Source organism: Glycine soja, chromosome 5 (assembly GCF_004193775.1).
Source record: "Glycine soja cultivar W05 chromosome 5, ASM419377v2, whole genome shotgun sequence".
NCBI classification, from domain to species: domain Eukaryota; kingdom Viridiplantae; phylum Streptophyta; class Magnoliopsida; order Fabales; family Fabaceae; genus Glycine; species Glycine soja.
Window position 1 is genome coordinate 5,287,099 of NC_041006.1, and position 7,125 is coordinate 5,294,223.

At 28.4% G+C, this 7,125-nt stretch overlaps 1 pseudogene; it reads left to right on the forward strand.

Annotated features, from left to right (window-relative positions):
* Positions 1 to 389: 389 nt before the first annotated feature.
* On the forward strand, positions 390 to 874 carry LOC114413824 (annotated as a pseudogene).
* Positions 875 to 7,125: the final 6,251 nt, after the last annotated feature.

Genomic DNA, 7,125 nt, shown 5'->3' on the forward strand with positions numbered 1-7,125 from the left:
TTAATATTAAATTATTTGGATATTTAAAAATTGCAAATAAAATTATTTCTATCATTTAAATCAATTTTTATTTTTTAAATTAAAAGATTTAAATACTAATATATTTTTGCCAAAAAATACTTCTATTTTTATTTTTATATTCATGAAATAATCAGTTATCAGTTTAATCATTTTTTCTTTTTAAATGTTTTTTATATGAGAATTTTTACATAATACACGAACTACTTGCTAATTATATTTTTATAGATTCGTCACCTTGGCACTTCAAAGCACCATGAGCACTATATAAACCACCATCAGCACCAAATTATTCCCATCTTCACAACATTAGCATTTTCTAGTGATTAAGAATATAAACATATACGATAGCTACAACAGTTTAAGATAAGATGGCTTCCAACACTTGTTCCTCCCTTGCTCTTTTCTTCACACTCAACCTCCTCTTCATCGCACTTGTTTCTGCATGCGATTGTGGTAGTGGTTCAAGCCCTGGTCCAAAACCAAGTCCAACACCCAACCCCAACCCAACCCTAACCCTAAGCCCGAATTCCAATCACATCCTAATCCTAACCCTAACCCTGACCCCAATCCAAATCCTAATCCCAATCCTTCAGGTGGCTTGTGCCCCCGTGACGCACTCAAACTAGGCGTATGCGCCAATGTGCTAAATGGGTTGCTCAACGTGACTTTGGGCCAACCACTAGTTACCCCTTGTTGCTCCCTCCTCAGCGGTCTTATTGACCTTGAGGCGGCAGTGTGCCTTTGCACTGCCCTCAAAGCAAACATCCTAGGCATCAACCTCAACCTTTCAATCTCACTCAGCTTACTTCTCAATGCTTGCTCAAGGCAAACCATATACAATGCCATGTATTAGTCAGTGCACTATTCTAACAACCCATGGTTATCCAATATTAACATAACACATGTAAATATTGATAAACCAAAGGCTAGCATGCCTTCCATCTGAAGCTTATCCAAGTGAAGAAACAATCTATTTATAGTAAAAGAATCTATATTTAATTTTTTTTCATGTGTAAAATTTTCTTATACTAGTGGCGTGTAATTATGCATTACAAATATAATTAGTCTTTGACTTAATAGATTGTGAAACACCGATAATATGTAATCTAAGACAAAAAAAGACATAATTAATTAATCGCAAACATAACTATTGGATAAATCGTTCATTTTTTTTATATCGGCTGAATAAATTATTCATGCATTATAAATAAATAGTGTAGCAAAGATTTTTTACACTGTTAACTAATTAATCACAAAATGTCATTGATGTGTTGCATTTTATTCTAGGTTTTGCATGTTTATTCATGCAGTTTTGCATTCATTTTGTGTTTTGATCCTTATAAAGGTGAATTACTTAAGATTATCATGGATGCTTGAGGTTCTATGCTTGTGATGACTTTAATATGGACGAAGAGCATTAGGAACTAGGAACCATGTTGAATCTTGAATCAAGCAAATGAAGGACCACGAGCAACTATGTTCCAAGATAAATTAAAAAAAAAAAGTGACAAATTCCACAACTAGAAGACATGGTGTATGTGCATTATTTTTAGGATATCTTGAGTTGTAGACATCAAAACAACATGAGACCAATGCCTAAATTTTTAGGACAAAATTATCTACAATTTTTGTAAAGACACTAAGTCAAGAATCTCATGTTCTAAATGTGATTTTGGTTATGCAAGTGATGCATGCTGCAACACTTTGTTTCACATTTGTTTATTTTGTGGTTTACTTGTAATGAACTTCAGTCCCTTTTAGGTTTTTAGATTTAAATAAATTTATTTAGAGTTTTTTTTTTTGGAAGTTCCCCATTACGGGAAACCGTGGGGAGGAGCAACAACACATTGGGATTGAAAACAATTTGTCTTTCTTCCTCCTTCTTGGTTTGATTGTTTTGCCCCTTTTATTAATGTTTGAATTTCTTTTGGTTTGATTCTTATTGATTTTATTTGTGTGAATTTTTGGGTCACTTGTTTGCACCTCTTAGATAATTTGGAAAGAACCGAAAGGTCAACCTAATTGTTAGAACTATAGGAATCTGAACATAAAATCTAAAACGCAAAAGTAGTTTTATGTTTTGCAGGAAGCACCTATAAATTATTACCAAACTTATTGGATTTAATTTAACATAACTACTATAAAGATATGGGTGAATTTAATTAGACACAGTCTTTATAGGAGTCGAGAAGAAGGGTTGTTCTGGCCTCCAATCCTAAGTCGCGTAAACCAAAGTGTCTATAATCCCCTAAAAGACAACCTAAAAGAGGTATTTAGAGGTCTTGGCTCATAAATGATTAAGCCCAAGTACAACATACAAGAAAAAAAATTACAAAATAACAAATGTATTGGATTGCGCTCGCCCCCCAGTGATCTTATCTCTGGTGATTTCGGCCTCCTATTAGCTTCTTAACCATGGTTGTAATCCTAATCACTCTTCTCCCTATGAATTTCTTTGCCATGCAAGTGCAATAAAAACCTTCCCAATTTGGGTCTCTAAGTTCTAATCCTTTCCAAGATCAGTCAAACCTAAAATGAAACAAGACAGTTACACCATAACAAGTCCTAGAATGGAACACGTCAACGGAAAAACACAATGAAATTACACTAAAAAGAGAAGAAAAAGCATGGAAACCTAACTAAGACAATATAGAGAGATGACATGAGATGCAACGATTAAACAACTAGATCGGTGATGCCAAATTTTATTGAAAACCATCAGCACACAAATATTTTTAAAGAATTAAATAGGTTTGATTTCCCCATTGTACCCAAAAATACGTAAGAACAATTTTGATGAGATCAAAACAATCTTCAAAAAAATATACTTACATTCTGAAATTCACAATAAAATAAATTTTGAAAATAAATTATTTTTAGCAACTTAATAAGCTAAAGGAAAAGGCAATCATTATTTCATACATTATGTTAAAGGATACGTAACTGTTGTAAAATAATGTGATAGAATATTAATATCTTTCTTATGCATAGTTAACTCCTGAATCTATGTCTAGGTTGAGACATTTCATTAGGATGTTTTCATATGTTTTCTTAATAAAATATGGTAGTGGCACCCATTCTTTCATTTGATTCATAGTTAGGTGTCATGTTCTGATCCCAAAACCTATAAGAAATTAGGCTTAATTTAAATCAACAGATTCAAATTACAAATTAATAGAAGAATTATATTTTATTAAATTAATTAGGTTGCTACATAGGGTGAAGAGAAAGGAGATTCATACCCCAGTTGTCTCTAAATAATTTTTCTTTTTTCATGTATGTGATTTCTGTTTTGATTTGCATTACTTTCACGTATTTTTGGGGTACTCAAATAGTCCAGGCCATTAGTAATATTGGTATTTGCAAAAACTCCTTGTGAGAATCATACTGTTTTTAACTTTATTACTTGACATCACTGGTGCCCTTTCTGTGATCGAAAATTGGTATTTTACTACTACTTGTGTACCTCTATCAAACCTTCCTCATTTTTGTTTGGGTACAGAAACCTTCCTTAATAATTATATACGAAGAGTTTAATTATATATATATATATATATATATATATATATATATATATATATATATATATATATATATATATATATATATTTGTTGCAATTCATATGTAAAGAATAAATTATTCAGTTATATTTAATTGCAATAAGTCTTATATAATTTGATCGTATTTTATTAATGACTTTTTTTAATATTGTTTGCCGTTGAGGTATTAATGATCATTTAGGAAAAATCAAAAGGATTAGACGATTTTTCCATATGCTTAATTTGGCACTCTATGGCTTGGCCTTTATGGTTGATAAGTAACAACTTTGTTTTTAAAATGTATCATTTGATTTTATCTCTTTGTTGTATTTGATTGAATTCTAGTCTTGGTCGTGGCTATAAGGCTATTCACTAATGTTGGTAAGTTGTTTTTTTCCGTTCGCAAATTGGTGCATTAATTTGTTGTACTATATGTAAAATTTGTTGTTACTTGTTAAGGTCCAAATTGTCTATAGGAGACACTATGGGATATATTTTGAAATCTACCATATTTAGAAGATTTAGAGTTTAATTTTCGTATATTGTTAATATAAAATTTTTTACACCGTTAATTAATTTAAAATTATTTTAGATATAATTTTTAAAATAATTGTTATAAAAATTAACAATTTCTTTATACATAAAAATTTATAATTGAATGATATATAATGTACATAAAAAATATCGTAATAAAAAATATATAAAAATGTGTATATCTTAATTAAATTATATTGACATTTGTTAAGGCAAATAATTTGCGAACTTTGCGTAATATAATTTATTTATTTATTTACAAACGCATAATATAAAATTGGTTAATGTGACTTCACGCAATCCCCCCATACACACAAATTAAGAACATTTCACGGCCAAAACGCGTGGAAAACTTAGATATGATCTTAATATTAAATTTGCTATCAGTTTAAGTCAATAATTTCGGACTTGTTCACAAAGGATTGTCTAAACAAGCACTTTTTTTAAAATGAAAAGAATTTAGTATAAGTGTATAACGTTCTAATAATTTCAGTGCCTATTAGTTTGTCAGACTTCTGTACCTAGTATAGGCTCCTAGATGAATGTTTCGTGTTGAAAAATGATCAAATTTTACATAATTATTTTTTTAAAATTTAATAATAATGCACTAACACATTATAAAATATTTTTAAAATATCATTCAATGACAATTTATCATTAATCTGAAACAAATTTATTAAGTTATCATTTATAATAATTTATGATTCTACGACAATATAAAATTTTTTACATTATAATTTTTTCTCTCTCTTTATTTAAAAAAACGTGGTTAATTTTTTTTGTCTTGAAACAGGATACTCTCGCCCGGCATTACCATTAGGAAAGTTTCTTAATAATTGTATTTTTCAATATCTAAATTTTGCTTGTTTTATTGGGATTTTTTATAAAATATTTTAAACATAAATCTAATTAATACAATTACATACTAATTTGCCCTTGATTTCTTTTTCAATCCTGAAGATTTTATGACGCAAATGAAAACGACAAAAAAGATAAGATAGGTATTGAAATTATATTGCATATCATGAAAGAAACGGAATATAAAAATCTAAGAAGAAGCATATATATATATATATATATATATATATATATATATATATATATATATATATATATATATATGGGACTAAATTACAATACTTTCTAAGCTTTTTGCAAGTCTTTAAAGTATTTTCTTTAATATATTACACATGGATTTAACTATCCATATTAACTAATAGTCATTATTTATTTCTCATATTTTCGAAGAAAAAAATTATATTATTTGATTATTTGTAGTTTAATTAAAAGAATATAACTTATAAATACAGTACCTTAAAATATTTTTGAAATTACTTTTAACTAAGGTTTTTATTTTGATAACGAACCCCAACTTTTGATTCTAACTTATATTGCGTGGATTATCGAAAAAAAAATTAATTTTAATTATAAAAACTTTTAAGAAACTAAGCCTAAGTTTTCTTTTCTTCAAATTCATAATTTAAGAATAGCTATTAGCCAGCCAATTAGCTAGTGATAATGTGAGGATATGATTAAAAATGTAATAATAGCTATTAGCCAATTAGCTAGTGGTAATGTGGGGATTTGATAGGCTGTCGTGATACACATTTTTCTTTTATTTAGAAGTTATCGGTGGGGTCTCTGGAAATTCCAAATTTAAACAAAATAGAATTTCAATCTTAAAAAAAAAAAAGAGGTACACGAAAATAAATACTTAAAAAAAGGTATACGAGAATAAATTCTATTAATTATCAATAATTTAAATTTTTATTTGAATTATACATATATATACTATATTAACTCCTTAAAATTTATTTTTTATTTATAGGAATAGAATTCAAATATCCAAGAGTTTACAACAATGTACACACATGGCTCGGTGAATGAAATTAAACCTGTTTGATATTTTTTTATCAATAAATATTAATTATTAGTAGTTAGTTTTTGTTAGTAAAAATTCTCAAATTTATAACCTCTTTTTTTTTTTTCCTTCATTCTCTCATTTTTCTTTCATCACTATTTTAATCTTATAACTCTTAAAAAAGATTCAAAAGTTTCCCTAATGCAAGATTAAACTACATACAAACATAAAGACCTCCTTGATATTAACTAATTAAAAATGATACACTTAATTTTTAAAATAATTATTTTAAAAATTAATAACTTTATCACAAACAACATAATACACCTATGGCTTGCTAAAAGGAATCGACTGTCTACTCTTGACAAAGCTGTTTTTTTGAACAAGGGTTCCCTCGACCCTTTATGTTCAAATGAGGCTGAGTGAAATGCTTATTTGTTCTTTTCTTGCTGGAAATCTCTCCATGTTTGGACTCACATTCGTGATTTGGCTCCTTTCCGCAAGCGTTTCACTTCTTTGCAGTGCATTATTGACTCTTTAATTAGGGACAGATCCACATAAGGTGTTCAAGGAAAATTTCGTTGTCTGTCTATAGCAATTACAGTCTACTGCATCTGGCTGTCTAAGAACAAACTGATTTTTGAAGATTATCAATTTTCTGTAATAGAGGTTATTAGTAAGATTAAGTTTCTTATGTATAGACAAGCGCACCTGTTACATTTGTTTTAACATCTTGATATAGGCCTTCTTATATTAGGGAGACTTTTGATTTTTTTCTAGTTGCGGAGTATGCCCCGTTTATTGTTATATCATTTTGAGTTTAATATAATTTACATTTTTCAAAAAAGAAAAAGTGATTGACCTATGTGGCATTAGATTCAGATCCTTTGAGCATGCACTAATTAAGAAACTCAAATCCTAAATAGCGTGCATGAAAAAAAAAACTTAATTGGGTGAAAACAATCTGCCTATAAATGCCAACAAATTAAATGTCTTTGAAGAAATTAAAAATCTCAGTGATCCACATGAACATTTTCTTTACAATCATATGCCTACAAAAACAACATAATACATTTAAATCCAAATTTTGGTATTTATTTAGGCTAAACTATCATTTAGTTTCTCTATTTGTTTAATTAATTCAATTTGGTTTTTTTATTAAAAAGATT